Below are 16,672 nucleotides of genomic sequence, written 5' to 3' on the forward strand. Positions count from 1 at the left end.
CAGACCCGCAGAATTGGCTTCTCCTGCCCGCTCTGGAAGGGCTACAAGAAGACCAGCGCCCCTGCAGCCGGTGGGACCGGGATGAGGAAGGTCTCAGCAACCCTCCTGCCTCTTCCCGCAGCACTGAGCGACGAAAAGCGCGCTCAGCACGCGGTGCCGTCAATGCAGGGACTGTGACGCCACTTTCCCTCCCTTCCCGAGGTCCGTCTGCAGCCTTCCCGGCACAGAGCTGCCTTTCCAATAGCCCCTGCTATTTTCGGTGCTTTTTAAGCACCTCGTCGCGTGACCAGCTTGGCCTCAAAAGGCCACGGGGGACACAGCCGGGGTCTGCTCCGGGAGAGCAAAACGGAAGACGCGGAAAGCCGTGCAGGAGGAATTACAAGCCATTACCTTACTGAGAGTTTGAAAAAAGGCACAGAGACGTTCGGCTCGCCAGAGCTCCCCCCCCAAAACACATACGGGAAAGATTTAGCGGGAGCGACGCGCTGCCAAATCCCTCCCTCGCCAGCATCCCTCCCTCCCCAGCCCGCTTCTTCTAACAACGGGGCATTAACTTCCCCTCCCACCACGCCTTACTGTCTCGCCTGGCATCTAGTTCTTAAGCACCCATGCCCCGCGCTCCCACGTGTGCGCCCGGAGCTAATTTATATTTGCTGTTGATGCTGGAACATTAATTTGCCTAGCAACCGTAAATATTTTTTCCCTGCCGGTTTAGTATCGGTTTTGTGCATTCACAAGGGCAGCTCTGCTATATACAGGGTTTATTAGGGCAACGTTTTGCTTGGTTTTCCTCCACACCGGCTCCTCCGCGGCGGCTCAGCCGGCTGCTGGGGCACTTGCGGGAGCAGACGCAAAGGTACAAAACCAAGCAAGCTGTAGGCTCACCGGCTCGTTTGCGGTAACGAGCTATTTGACCCTAAAATATCAGGCGGGCAGGGCTGCTGCAGGCTGTAGCCTAAGTAAAAGGGTTTCTTTGAGGTGTTATGCTGCAGTGCCTGGCTGCTGGCGTCCCACCAGCTTCTGGTGCGTATGGGATGTGTGACCCAATTCCCCTTGAAGCCCTGCCAAGGAGACAGAGAGGAAAAATGCCTCTTTTTCTCACTTTGCTTCTGCTTTGCCTTGGCACTTGCAGGTGAGTATTTTTAAAACACGTTTCTCTCTCTGTGGCAGTCTTGGTCAGGTCTGCCTTTCTCTTTAGGTGCCTGCACCAAAGGCTCTTTCTGCGTGCAAGATCTCCATTCTGCTCAGACACCTCTTTACCCATTGCAGAGCTAAGAAGAGGTGCTGGGGAATGGCTTGGGACAGGGCTGGTTGGCTTGGCCTAAACACTGCTGGGGCTATGCTGCTAATGATTTACCCACAGAGGGGATCAAGATCCTGTGCTTGGGAACGTGCCTGGACACCTATGCAGTCACTTGCTGGTGTAAAAACCAGGCTGAGTCCAGGGTAGAGGTTTCAGACCTTTCCATCTAGGGATTTTGGGTCCAGACTGGGCTGATGGAGTGGTTCCTCCTGCAAACACCTTCTCTTGGCAGGTGAGCTGGCAGCCTGCATCTTCTCCCTTTGGGAAATGTGAATCAAAGAATCTTTAGGCTGGGAGGGACCTTTAAAGGTCATCTAGTCCAACCCCCCTGCAATGAGCAGGGACATCTACAACTAGATCAGGGTGCTCAGAACCCCGACAAACCTGACCTTGAGTGTTTCCAGGGATGGGACATCCACCACTTCACTGGGAAAACTGTGCCAGTGTTTCACCACCCTCAATGTGAAAAATTTCTTCCTTAGATCTAGTCTGAATTTACCCACTTTTAGTTTAAAACCATTACCCCTTGTCCTATTGCTATAGGCCCTGCTATGAAGTCTGTCCTCATCTTTCTTACAGGCCCCCTTTAAGTACTGGAAGGCTGCAATAAGGTCTCCCTGGAGCCTTCTCTTCTCCAGACTGAACAACCCCAACTCTCTCAGCCTGTCCTCAGAGGAGAGGTGTTCCATCCCTCTGAGCATTTTGGTGGCCTCCTCTGGACCTGCTCCAACAGGTCCATGTCTGTCCTGTGCTGAGGGCTCCAGAGCTGGACACAGGACTCCAGGTGGGGTCTCACTAGAGTGGAGTAGAGGGGCAGAATCACCTCCCAGAATCACCTGCTGGCCACGCTTCTTTGGATGCAGCCCTGATATAGCTGGCCTTGTGGGCTGCGAGCGCACATTGCCGGCTCATGTCCCTCTTTTCATCCACCAGTACCCCCGAGTCCTTCTCGGCAGGACTGCTCTCGATCCCTTAATTCCCCAGCCTGTACTGATAGTGGGGGTTGCCCCAACCCAGGTGTAGGACCCTGCACTTGGCCTAGTTAAACCTCACGAGGTTCACACGGGCCCATTCCTCAAGCTTGTCTGGGTCCCTCTGGATGGCATCCTGTCCTTCAGGTGTGTCAACCGCATCATTCAGCTTGGCATCATCTGCAAACTTGCTGAGGGTGCACTAGATCTATGTCTATGTCATTGATGAAGATATATATACTGGTCCCAGTACAGACCCTTGAGGGACACCACTCATCACTGATGTCCATCTGGACATTGAGCCATTGACCCCTCCCCTCTGGATGCGACCGTCCAACCAATTCCTCATGCACTGAACAGTCCACCCTGTGAATCCGCTGGAATGTTTCTGTCGCTCTTTTACTTATGGCTTCATAATTGTTCTATCCAAGTTGGGAACATGCATTTGAGATGTTTTTTGGCACCGGGGGCCAACAGGCAAAGAGCAGGTTGTATCCACACTCTTAAACTCTTTTAGCCTCCAACTGCATCCAAGCTGCCTCGAAGGAAGGCCACCAGACAAGCTGTGGACTGGGATGTTCTGAAGGGATGAGCTGAAGTCATGAGTGATCCATACCCTGTGCTGCTGATGTAATTGCAGCACAACTGCAGGATTTACAACAGTGGCAGATACAGCCCTGATATTTTAAATTGTGTTTCATGTTTTCTGCTTGCTAACTCACACATGACTAGATGTCTCCGCTTTTGGTTTGGTGCAGAGTCTCCAAGCCATCTAAACACTCCTGAAGTTCGGAGGAGCTGGATCACAAATAAGCAACTGAGTCCTTATTTTAGAAGAAACCTCAAATCAGGCTCTGAGCACCCCATGTGTGGGAAAAGCATGGATTTGAATTGAGATGGCAGCTTTGCAGCTCTGGTATTTCTCTGATTTTGAGATGCCGTGCTGTAGAGACTGGTATAGCTTCTGTCCCCTGTGGGGTGCAATCCAGCCAGCACAAGGACAATGAGGGAGGCTTTTCCGCTCTTCCCCAAAACATTGTGCTTCCCAGGGGACTGTAGCTGTGGCAAACACAGAGACCAGAGCCCACAACCTGACACAACAGGGTTGGCATTGAAAGCCAAGCACGCTGCTGTTCATAAAGCAGAGGAGTAGATCTCCTGAGCTGAGGTCCAGCTTGCTAGTGACAGCCTTCATAGAAAAGCTACAGCATGTCTGGAAGTGCCCCCTGAGCTGCTCATGGTCCAAAATGCTCCTCTTGCACCTGGGACAAGGGATGGGTTCAGGACTTGCCTCCTTTGCAGCTGAGAAGGATGGAGCTACCTTGGGAAAACAGAAGGAAAGTGGGGGGGGGGGGGTGGAAATCATGACAGAAGACAGTGGTTGGAGAAAAAGCAGGTTAAGGGTGGGAAATCTCTGCAGAGAAAGTCCTAGAAGGCAAAGTGAGGGAAGAATGAAAGTGGGAAACCGCATGCCAACAAAATGATTTTGGGAAGGTTGGACCATATGCTTTTTTCTTTTTTTTTTTTTTTTTTTTTTATACTGGCTGTGATCAAGTAGTAGATCCAAAAGTGTTTTGAGCTCCAGCTGTACCAGTCCTTTGCCCTGCTCTGCCTCTCTGTATCCTGGTGCAGCATCTCTTCTGCATCAGACATTTAGACAGGTGAGGGCAGCAGGAAGGTGTCAGGACGTGAAGAAATCTTTACATTTTTTTATTTGTTTTAATATGAGATTGCAGAGCTATGCAGACGTGTTCCTGTCTTTAAATCAGAAAATGCTTGTATACATACATACATATATTTATTTATACACAAGCATCTATTGCCCATGCAGAAACAGGTTGCTTCTCAGTTCCTCATCCTACTTAACCCATAATTTTTCCTAAAAGAGCCGCAGCAGCAATCCCAGCTCTAGCTGTCTTGTTGATGGAGGGATCCACACTCATCCCAGCCCCTCCACTAACTCGCTAGGTGTGGGGCTGCCACTGTGTTATCCCACAGCTCGTACGTGTTCCCCAGAAAACCTTCCCTTGCAGGAGAAAGGTTCTTCCTGAAATCTCTAATCTGCTGATGAGCAAAGGTAACCGCAGAGGTTTTCTGCACTAGCCCAAAGCGCTGGTGCTGGGGAAGGGCAGGAGGCCTGGGCTGAAGGAAATAGAGTCCCAGTTTCCACCAGCCAGGGTCGAGCAGTTCTCCCCGATACTGCCAGCTGGGCATACTGGTTTGGCTGGATTTTCATGTTCTTTCACGTATCACAGGTTACCTTCGCGCAGCAGCACCGCCTCTGCAGATCTGCCCTGGGAAGTGAGTGGGAGCGAACCTGTAGTATTTTGGCTTCTCCACATAAACTCCCGAGCGCACCCAGATGCTGGTACCCAGGACCTTGCGGCACCGACGGTGAATAGATGTGTCGCTCCCATGAGTGCAAACGCGCAAGCTGCCTCACTCCCTCTCTGCCCCACAGGCTTGGGGACCTGCCGGGGTTGGATGGAGCGCACTCACCTCCAAAATGATCTTCCTGCGTTATTTTACTCGCAGGCAAACCTAAACCCTTGGCTGCACCTATTTGCTGACTGAAAGCTGTGACAGATGAGGCTGTAACCCAAATGTCACCACGGCAGTAACCTTACGCTGGGTGACCGGGATTGTGGGTCTCATGACCATTGTCATATTTTTGGAGCTGTGTTTAGCCCAGAGATAAGGGTCCCCTTCTCAACTTCCTTTCTCTGCCAAGATTACGGCCGTGCATGTGCAGTCCTCTGCCCTGAGACACACCACCGGCAGCTCCTGGGAGGACCCTACAGGTGGGGATGTTGCAGCTCTTGGGCTGCTGGGGCTGACAGGGTCCTCTCCGTTTTAGGGAGGGTGGTTTCTTCCCTGTTTGGGCTGTGCACCAGCCACCTTGTCCCCAAATGGTCACCTCCAGGCCACGAGACCATCGTGCCCACCTGATGCTTTTGGTTCAAAAGTTATTTTGTGGCCAGTGGGCTGATATCTATTGCTTTGAGGTATTTCAGGTTAATTTATTTAAGCTCTTTTCCTTTCTCTGTATCACTAATATAGAACAGTTGAGCTCTTCTTTTCAGGTTTGTATCAAGTTTAAAGTAGGCCTGAAGTTTAGGGAATGTCCAGCTATGGAAGTGCTGGGAGAATCGACCTGGAAGGGAGTTTTACTGACTTATTAAGGTCTTAGGTACCCCTAGAGGCACCCGCAAATGGACTCAGCAAGGTTTTGTTCTGCTTTTATTGGATCGATATCAGTCAGCTCTTCAGGTAGTTGCCTGAATATTTTTTTTTATGATTATTTTTATCTGTTGTGAAAGACCTGTCTCTCTGTGACCAGAAAGATGCTTTCACATCACTTGAGGGCAGATGGGGCTTTTGAGAGTCCCATCAGCCTCAGATGCTGGTGTTCTGTGATGTGTGCTGGTCCCTCCAAACGCAGATGGACTCATCCCATTTGCTCTAAGAGCACTTTACATCTTCCCGGGGTATTTTAAGGCTGGGTCAGTGTAAAGTGGCTTTTGTATTAAGGAGTATCAGGCCCAGAGATTTTGTAACTCCACTTACTGCAATCCTCATAAACAGCTTGAAGTCTCTAATTAGCTGCAGTAATGACTCAGCCCTCTTAGACAAAGCTTGAAGGTGAAGGGTGACACACTGGAGTTGCTCTCTTATCTGGGAAAGGCTGAGACGTATTGTGCCTTTTTTTAATAGGAGAGCTGAGCAGCTGAGAAATTTACCCTCTCCCCAGGTTTCATTAATGGCATTAAAAAGACATTTGATATGTTCAAAAGCCATATCCGCCTTTCTTCTGACCAGATCAGGAATCTCTCTAAAACAGCTTTAAAAGATCCAATTGCCGAGCGGTTGGGCTTCCTGGAGGCCCCCTGTTATGTCGCCCTTTGGGACACACCAGGTGAGATCTTGGTTTGCTGAGGATCACAATTTTCCTTGGGGAACTCTGGTGCCCAGCGCCGAGCCGGTGATCCAGGCTCCCTGCCTGGCTGAATGCAGCTCTGGGCTGGTCCACAGAGACGTGGCTTGGGAAGGAAAATATGCCCATCCTGGGCAAATTTAATTAAAACCTGACAACAGAAAGGAGGAAGTTCTTGACAAAGCGGATTATGACATTTGAAGGGAAGGCTGCTTTGCCAGCTCTCGTTGAGTGAGTAGCTGCTGGAGTTTAAGTCCCCATAAATGGCTACAATTTGCTTTTCAACAGCTTCTACTAATGGTTTTGCAGAAGTATCTCAATAAAGTTTATGGGAGCTTCCAATCTTCCAGGCCTCTAAAAAAGGTAAAATTTACTCTGCGTCTCCAGTTGAATTCATGAGCCGATCTACGCCAAACTTCTGCCTCCAGGAAAAAAGTCCTGTGCTTATTTCCTGATTGTGTCCCCACCTCCCAGCCATTTGGGTGAAATCCCCTGTTCCACAGGGCTGCAACCAACACATAGTGATGGGGATGCTGGGAGAGATCCAAGCAACTGATAAAGTACAGCACAATCCTTGAGGTGGTGGTCACTTTGGTATTTAGCATTTTAATGCCCATTTAACAAATGCCTTTAGCATTTTAATGCAAGGTCCTCTGCTGCTGGGTCCTATGCCGAGCAGGTAAAAAAGGATCTGCGACAGCAAAGGTGTTGCTGTACTCAGACCTTGCAGCTTCGGTCCTGCAGCACCATGTAAAACATCCACAGGGGACTGTGCGGGGCTGCAGGGGGCCTGGGGGGCTGCACACTCGATTGTACCCCTGTACTCGGCACTGGTGAGGCCACACCTCGAATACTGTGTTGGGTACAGTTTTGGGCCCCTCAATATAAGAAAGATGTTGAGGTGCTGGAGCATGTCCAGAGAAGGGCGACGAAGCTGGTGAGGGGTCTGGAGCACAAGTCTTATGAGGAGCAGCTGAGGGAACTGGGGTTGTTCAGTCTGGAGAAGAGGAGGCTGAGGGGAGACCTTATCACTCTCTACAACTACCTGAAAGGGGGTTGTGGCGACATGGGTGTTGGTCTCTTCTCACAAGTAACTAGTGATAGGACAGGAGGAAATGGCCTCAAGTTGCACCAGGGGAGGTTTAGACTGGGTATTAGGAAAAATTTCTTTATAGAGAGAGTGGTCAGGCATTGGAACAGGCTGCCCAGGGAGGTGGTGGAATCACCATCACTGGAGGTGTTCAAAAAACGTGTGGACGTGGCACTTCAGGACATTGGTTGTGTCGGGTTGGTGGTTGGTCTTGATGATCTTGAAGGTCTTTTCCAACCTTAATGATTTTTCCAACCTTAATGATTCGGTGATTTCCCATAAATAATGCACTTGTTATAACTGCAGTTCTCATGAGAGACCCCTAAAAGAGGGACCCTGGCCAAACAGGAGCATGGGGTGGTGCTCCAGCAGCCCTGCAGGCTGCTTTAACCGGCTCTTGATTTGCCATGCTGGCTTTTGGGACCTCTCTTTCTTCAGGGATGAGCTCTCCGAAGGATCTGGCGTGTGGATCCTGGCAGGCCGGGGGAACCGCAGCACCTCGCTGCATTCCCAAACTGCCCGAAGGGGCAGAATGGCAAGCCCTGCCTTAAAGCTGTGTGTGGCGATGCATGGACAAGAGATGCCAAAGATCAGGCTGGCTTGGTCGTACTAGACGTAGCCTGTACAGAATGCATTCAGCAGCAGCTGCCTGGCCCAGCACCAGGTCAAATCTGTGTGTCTGACAAAGACAACAGCATTGTCCCCTCGCCACTAACACAGGAGTGTGGCCCAGCACGTTCACCGCTGCAGTAAATCAACCTTTGCTTTCCTTAGTTGAGGCTTCCAGCTGGCAACCTCACAAACCCTGTGGTTTGCCCTTCCTAACGAATCGGTTTCCAAGCTTTTTTACTGAAAGCTGCAGGATTTGGCTCCTCACTGCAATTTGTATTCAGTGGGAGCCTCTCGCTCCCGTCTGCTCCCCGCTGCCCTGTGGTGCAGCAGTCCTGCTGCAGTCTCTCCAGAGCCTGATCTTGGTGGCGTGCGAGGTCGTTTCCCACAGCTAAAGCTCAGGGACCCAGGAGGCAGAAACTGCCCGTGTTGTAAAGCTCCACCAGTACAGCCAAACTCCTGCAAAAGCCTTTTCAACTTGAGCAGGGAACATTTATTGCCCTCGATAAGCCTGTAAACATTTCTGGTTTCTGGATTTATCTGGCGAAGCTAGGTAGTAGAAGATTAAACTCACTCTTGTTCACCACATAGCTTAAGGAAATTGGGGTGGGGCAGGGGAAGAAAGTGCTCCCAGACAGATCAGGTGTGGTTGAGGTGGGAAGCCTGGATTTGAAGCGACCCCTTTCATATGATCAGGACCCAACTGCAGAACAGCAAATGCTGTTGGCTTTTAGCAGCTGTTGATGGGGCAAAACACAGCTCTTTGAGCACATCGCGCTATATAAGCGCAGCCCAAGGTGTCAGAGACACCCCAGGTTTTCTGTCCTTCGGTAGCTCTGGCTCTCTCTGATGCCCGGCATGAGGTTGTCTGCTCAGGCTGCTCACCGGCCCCACGTTGTCCAGAAGTCATACGTTCAGAGACCCTGTTTCAGGTCTGGCTTTGCATGTTCAGAGACCTGCCTTCTATTTCTGAGGTGCTGAGCGGTGATCCTTAGCAATCATTGACTGCGCTTACCTTGACGAGGGGCTTTTTGGGGCAAGGAATACTTCTTCTGTGCTTGTGTGCCTACACCAGGGCAGGTTTAGATTGGATATTAGGAAAAATTTCTTCGCTGGCAGGATTATCAAACATTGGAACAAGCTGCCCAGGGAAGTGGTTGAGTCACCATCTCTGGAGGTATTTAAGACATGTAGACATGACACTCAGGGACATGGTTTAGTGGTGGACTTGGAAGTATTATGTTAATGGTTGGACTTGATGATCTTTTCCAACCTAAATTATTTCATGATTCTACCACAACGGCAACTTGATCATGACAGAAAATTTTAGGAGCCTCCATGAAAATGTACCAGGAACAGAAAGATCTGGCTTTATGTTTGTAATGTTTCATTCTTCATGACTGCAGTCAAAGCACAATTTCACTGCTGGGTAAGAAGCTTAGCCAGGACCTCGGGATTTAGCCCTCATTGCTACCCTGGCAAATACAGCCTCTGTAAGGACTTCCTCGTGGACATCCACTCCCAAATTTGGGCCACAGAAGTGTAGATGGCTTTGGGGAGAACACTTGCAATGCTTACAAGCTGCCAGAGGTCTGCTGCGGCCAGATGAGGAAGATCTGCTGGAGACAGGCTTCCCCCGCCAAGGAGGATGCCGACTGGAGCACGAAGCTAATCGGCGCCTGGCTGGGTTTTAGTGCCTCTTGCTCACATGCTACGTTAGGCAGCAAATCACTCGGGAGTCCTGCGGAAAACCAAAACATGGCTGCACTGGGACCATCCACTTCTGCTGAAGAAAACATCACTGTGCGGTAAATGATTAATGGGAAAAATATTGCACCGCTCCCCTCCGAGCCTCCTCCAGCAGTGCTGATGCCCTCCCAGACATGACACTGCTTGGCAAACAGGGTGCAGACGTCGTCCCCTCCCTTGCTGCCTCGTGTGCCGGCAGCCCAGACAAGCATGGGAGGGACTCACAAGCCTTGGAGTCACTACTTCTGATCAAGAAATGGAAAATCCCTTCTCTGGGGAGATGCGGTCATGTCTTCTCAAGACAGTTCGAGGTGTAACCATGGCTCAGCCTCATGCATTTTCACTGTAGGCCTCATGTATGGCTTTGGTTTGGAGAAGAGACTCCCTCTGTGGCATGAAGCTGCTTGCTGGCCCCTCTGAAGTCCTTTTCTCTGCCAGTGCTGTGTCCTACAGCCACTGCCTGACCCACCAGGAGGGACCATGATTGCCCTCAGGAAGCTTCCAGGACCTTGCCGAAGGCATGGGTTGTGCTTCAGTAAGCATCTCCTTGGAAACGGCTAAAACACAGTAAACGCGATTTATAATCAACAGACAGATTTATCATCCAACAGATTTATCATCCAATATCTAAAGAACAGTACTGTGGGCAAATTTTAACCCACTCCACCCCGAGCTTGGGTGGAAAGGACGGCAGCTGATGGTGCTCCGAGGAAGTTTGTGCGGCGATCGGCAAGTCCTGAGCAGCCGTGACAAGTTGTCCAAACACATCTGAGACTCCACATTTGCCACCAAAATGAGATTATGGTGGCAATATGCAGTGCGGGTACTAGAAATAAATTGTCTGCTGACTTTTCATCTGGCTTCTCCATGACTATTTAGTACCGTGAAGAAAACATTTTAGCAGGCGTTCCAGCTGAAGTCTTTTGTTCCTCTGTAACTAAGGGATGGAAACACAGCCTGAATTAAAAGGATTTACTAAGCACTCTGTCTAGGGACAGTCTGTGAAACAGGATTGTTTCAGTGGAAACAGAGCAGGGAAATCCAGTGTGGAGTAGGTGAGAACTAAAAGGACGAAATACACCGATTTCCATCAGAGAAGGGGGAAAAGAGCAGGGCAGGGTTTGTGGCGAATCACTGTCCCACCACAAAAATCCTCGTGAGTGTGTCCCAGGGACTCCAGGGAGCTTGCCTGGCAATGGACAATTTGGCTAAAAATGCAAGACACAGAAGAGGAGAGAAACGTGCTCATTTGTCCAATAAATACGTGATCTTCTCCTTTCTACTACAGACTTCATTTTCAGAGAACATGCCCAAAACCAGCAGATCTAAAACTAAACCAAAATGAAAGCAGTAAGTCAACGATAACAATGCTAGTGTTTGAAATGGGTTAGCAGCTGGCATTTCTTGCCTTCCTCCTACATCTCCTTAAATATAAGCACCCGAAGGGATCCTGGGGATCTTTGCAGATGTCTCCCAGGGGCAGGACATCCTTGTTAAGCCACGGCTCCTGGCTTGAAGCCGTCCTGACTTTTGGTCCAGCAAAAGCCTGCCAAATCTCTGCAAGGACGCCTCATTCCTCTGCTGTGAAATTAGTGCAGTGTGACCTCACGAAGGCGGTATTTACACCATGTGTTATGTCTATAAGCAGCAGCCGTGGAGAGGCGTTCGGCTGTCGCGAAGCTTCACAGTGCTGATGAAGTTTTGGGATGCAGCAGCTTGGGTTGTGTCTTTCTGTTGGATCTTCCTGATCCTGTCACCCCAAGCTGCAGCCCACTGCAGCCCAAAGCAAACCAGTGGGACCAGCATCTCCCAGCTGGCTCCCCCAAAGGCCGCACTGAGGACATGGCGCAGCTGAAAACAGGGAGCTCAGCGCTGGCCCTTTGGGCTGCTCCATCCCCTGGGTGCTTGGCAGCACCACCACCATGGGACAAGCTTCTTTCAGTCAAACCACAGGGGCCCAGAAAAGATCAGGCGGCCTGGAAAACCTGTTTTATGCTTGAGAATGCGTGATATTTGCTTCCTTACCTCAACTGTGGTGTATATAATCCTGCACGTGCCAGGGAAGGAGGGTGGTGACCTGTCAGTAAGGTACTGGCTTGGCATGACCATTGCAAGAAATAAAATGCAACTGGGTTTATTTTATTCATTTCAGGGGGAAAAAGGGGTCACTTGGACACACTGGGGTTGGTCTTCTGGTTGGTTTTGCAGCATTGCAGGACTAGGAGTTGGCTGAAGGACGCCATTCCCTCTCTGGGAAAAACTCCATCGTGCTGCTGCTGCGCATGGGCTTGTGAGCACAGGCTTTTGTTTTTCCTCAGAAACTAGCTGCTTGGGTAACCATGCAAAAAAAAAAAAAATTTAAAAATATGCAAATTTGGAAAAAAAGGTCATGTCTCTGGACGGGGCATTTGGTGGGAAGCCAACTGTGCAGAGCTGGGGCTGACGCAGAAGCCCAGGGCACGGTCCCCAGCACACTGGAGGGCAGGGCTGCTGCGCAGGTTTGGGCTGCTAGACAAACACGTTGTTAGACGATGTGATTATGTCTTTTCTATCTCTTTCTTTTCCTTATTTAACTTGAGGATTATTGTGTGTGTTATGAAACTTGGCAGCAGTTAGCAGGAAGCTAGGAATTTTTTTTGTTTTGTTTTTTTTTCCTCTCTAAATTTGACAGTGCGTGGTTAATATGATATTGCAGACAGAAGAAGTAGATACAGAAGTGGTTGTTAAGTAAGTATACATCCAGATTAATTTTTTTTGTGGTGGTTGGGGATAGGAGATGGATGTTTTTACCATAGATAAATTTACCATTCTAATTTGTGCTTATATTTCCTTGTAAGCAAGGATTATCCTTCCCCTTCACCTTAAGCCTCTGCTTCTGTCTGCCTCTGTGAGAAGATTGCATATTTTTCTTCTCGTTCAGATTCAATGTTACGAGTCTTTTCCTCACATCGACCTAAAATTATGTGAATTTCTGTGAATTTTTCTGTGAATTTTATACTACAATTTTGTGAATCTCATTGCATGAAGCATAAACTACTGTATTTAGGCATCTATCTCTTAACTACTTGACAGCATTTCCTGTTGTCATAATCTGTTATTTTGTATTAAAATGCCTCGGTAGTTTCAGTAACTCCCACAAGAATGAGAATAGGAGCTATCCAGAGAGGAGATCAGACAACTTCAGCCCAAAGAAATAGCCCAGCAGGGACCTCACAAAGCCCTGCAAAGGCAAATGCCGTAGTGGAGATGGAGATAGAGCCAGGCTCTTCTTGGAGGTTGCACAGGGGAAGGATGAGGGACAATGGGCAGAAAGTGGAAGATGAGAAATACCAGTTGGACATTAGGAAAAAATGTGTTCTTCATGAGGGTGATCCAACACTGCAGCTCAGCGAGGCTGTGGCATCTGTGTCCTCGGAGATGCAAACTTTGGCCTTGAGCAGCCTGATCTACCAGGGCTTGGAGGAGGGAACTCCAAAGGTCCCAGCTCCAGAGGCCCCCACCAGCCTCTGTTCTGCAAGATCAATGACTCTTCAGGAAAAACCCATGGTCTGTTCTGGAGAAACCGGAAAAGTTATAATGACTCCTTTAACTTTGTTCTTAACCAATGTGTTCGTTTTTTCATGGCCAAGTTCACCATGCCCCAGTGTATGTCCTTTCTTTCTGCAGGTTCAACATTTAAGACGTAATTACTTGCCAGTCAAACGTCTCTTCACGTTTGGCTTGGCCAGGTGGAGTAAGGGAGGACTGGGTAACCCTTTCTCTCCCCTCGCCTCTGTCAGCTGGTCAGTCACCAAAATCCTCCTGAGATGTTTCACCAAACCTATGGGCAAACTCACCAGCAGGGCTAGCCCTAGGCCTAGTCCTCTGGGCTAGGACTTTAATCAAAATTTCTGTGCTGACTTGATTAAGCCAATAGGCCCAAACAGGGCCCTGGATAGTTCATCACTAGAAAGGACAAGCTGTAGGTTGTGACAGTGGTCTACTGGGGCTCGTATAATCACTCATTATGTAGGGGACCCACGAGGCCACTGCAACCTCATGGACGTGGTTGTGTTGGCCCACAGGGTGCCATGCCCAGGGTGTCAGGCTACCCGGGGCTCCAGGACGAGCTGTGCTTAGTAGCATAGCTGTGTAATTCCTCATTCTGGGTGAGCGCTGAGGTTTGCGCTCCTTGCTGTACCTCTTTGCTTCCGGAGTGGGTCTGCTGGCATGGAGGGAGAACCTGCAGGCCAGTCAAGCATGGACACGGGGTGAGGAGGTGATGGCCTCCTCCGCTCCTCCTCTCTGTTTTGCTGCCCTGTTGCACCTCTCTAGCCAGAGCCTCCTCGCCCTCCGGGCTTCACCTACAACCTCAGAGGAGGACGTTTTGGTGCTAGCACCCCCAGCCAACCTCAACAGGGCAGCGAGGGATGATCAGACTCACCACCCAGTGGCTCAGCCCCATCCTTTGCAGACACAAGGCACTGCTATCGCTTCCAGACCCACGTCAGGCCCCGCAGCGCCAGCACGACGTCCCCACGCCAAGGTCCACCACGCCCTTGGTTGCAGGGGACCGGCCTGACCCTATTACAGATGTCCAACCACAGCCACCTCCTCTGAGGTGTCCCGGGTCCGGCCTCGAGCGCGCGAGGGCGAACGGGGGAGGCATTCACCCCGCCGCAGCCGTAACGCGCCGCTCCCCTCCCCTCCCGCCTCCCCGCCGCTCGGCTTCCAGCCCTGCACGGAAGAGCACGGTGCCACGAGCTGCCGCGGCCGCGTCCCCCGGAGCCCGCCCGACACCTGAGTCGCCATTAACCACAGCGGTGGGAATAACACCCCGTCCCCCCGCCGCAGCCTGAGCAAGCTCCAGCCAATCCCACCACCACCGAGCACCACCCCCCCACCCCCCCCCCAAAACGGGGAGACCCTGCCCCTGCTGCCTCTGCTGCGCTCCCGGGTCGCTACGTTACAAAAACGGCGCTGAAGAGCGCTGCAGCTCTGAGCGGGAGCGCCCGCAGCCTTCGGACGGTCCCCGCTGCGGTGGTTAACGGGGGATTTCTCGGTGTGACTGGGCTCCTTTCTGATCCAGTGGCTTTCAGCTCTTGCCCCAAAGCTGTGCTGCACTTCCGTGCTTTAAGCGTGTAAAAGAAAGCGAGATAAAGCCATAGAATTAAAAATAAATTTAATTTAATTTTAATTAATGTATTTTACTTTAAAAAAAAAAATTAATTTAATTTTAAAAAACGGAGAGGAAAAGCCCGGACGAGGATTGGCTGAAGCGCCTCGGCAGTTTGCCGGGGATGCTCAGCCCTGCCCACGGCGTGTCCCTGCCCACGCCCAGCTCGCACAGCCCTCGCACAGCTCCACCTGGTTCACTGCTGGAGCAGCCGTACGCTGCTGGCCATAGGTCGTGGATTTTTATACCTTTTTAAATGCCCGGGAAAGATTTCCGAAGAATGTTAAGTCGCAGGTTTCTGCACCCCACGTCAGAGCCCTGGGGTACCATGCACCGCTGCCTCAGAGGGATATTTTTTAATGACGCGATTTGGAAGCGTTGATCTGTTTGGGGCTATTAAATTTATTAATGCGATGCTTTACGTCCTCCTGGGCCGACGCCTGAGCACGTAGCGTTTTAACTCGGCGGCTCCCCAGCCAGCAGAGGCAGCCTGAAGGGGAAACGGGAGTGGGGCCGACGGTTCTATCCCGATGAGCCTCTTCCCGTTATGAAATATTGCGACTGGGTGTTGGTCACAGGAAACGAGTCTCCAGAGCAACCCGGGAATCCGTCGGGCGGGTGTTTGCCCTCGCTGGACAAGCAGGAGGCGGCGGAGCTCAGGCGGAGCGCGCCCCGGGCGCCCCAGCCGAGGCGGCGCAGGGGTTGATTTTTGCCGTCGCTCAGCCACTCGCTGTCTCTTCCTGCCAAAACCCTGATTTAAAGACAATAATAATTAAAATTCTATTCAAATAATGTATGACTAGTTGCGATTACATATATTGTAGATATTGTATAGATTCTTATACATTAAATATTTATATGCACACATCATATTACAGATGAATGTATTTACTATATAAAAATGAAAAATTATATAGAATGTATAATTAGATCAATAATATAGATTTATATGATGAATATATAAATATATGCTTATATAAAATATATATACACACGTAGCTTGTCTGCTTTGCTGGATTCCCGGACGCATCACCTGGGATTATATGTATATAATATAATTATATATATTAAAAAATTCCTGGTTTTATATATGTATATTTATGTTATAGATAAATATATAAACATATCTTTATACAATGTATAAAAATATATAGGATATATATAATCATATATATTTCTTTATATACACACACATACATATCCAGGAATATTAAACAGCGCTTTTACTAAGAGCAAGACCCAGTGGAAACAAAACTGAGGGTAGATCATTTCAGAGGAAGGGCTGACCTATACAATTAGGAAAAGTATTAAATGCTGCAACCTTCACCCCTCTTTTCTCAGCCTTGGGTGCACACCAAGGCCCTGCCAGGGCAGCCAGGACTTTCCCTTGGTGGAGCCAAGCCCTCGGGTTGTTCCGGCTCTACCCTTATGCCACAAATTCGGCTCAAGCCCCTGCTCTGAAATGGCCTCGGAGGGGTTCCTGGGGAGCAGGGCTTAGGCATGGTGGGGAAGGGGTCCCCTCCTGCCCGGCGCGATGGGACTGGGGGTGCTGCTTTACCACGCAGGGGAAAAAAAGAAACTTAGCTGGGGCATCACCTTTCAGCTTAACAGAGAAATGGCCATAAAGCATCTGCATTACTATTTATATTGTTTGGAGAACAGCAACAACAAAAAAGAAGTTTTTTTTCTCCTATTCCCTTGTCAGTAAATTAGAATGTTCACACCTTGGCTTTCCAAGTGCCTCTTGGCCATGTTTCCCCGGCATTTCCGCTGTGTCTTTTCCCCCATAAACACCCAGGTTTCCATAATCTGCAGATCCTGCTCAGCTCGGTTGAGGCAGTTAATTGGCAAGAAATTAAGT

Source organism: Phaethon aethereus (genome assembly GCF_964289735.1).
Source record: "Phaethon aethereus genome assembly, chromosome: 3".
Lineage (NCBI taxonomy): Eukaryota > Metazoa > Chordata > Aves > Phaethontiformes > Phaethontidae > Phaethon > Phaethon aethereus.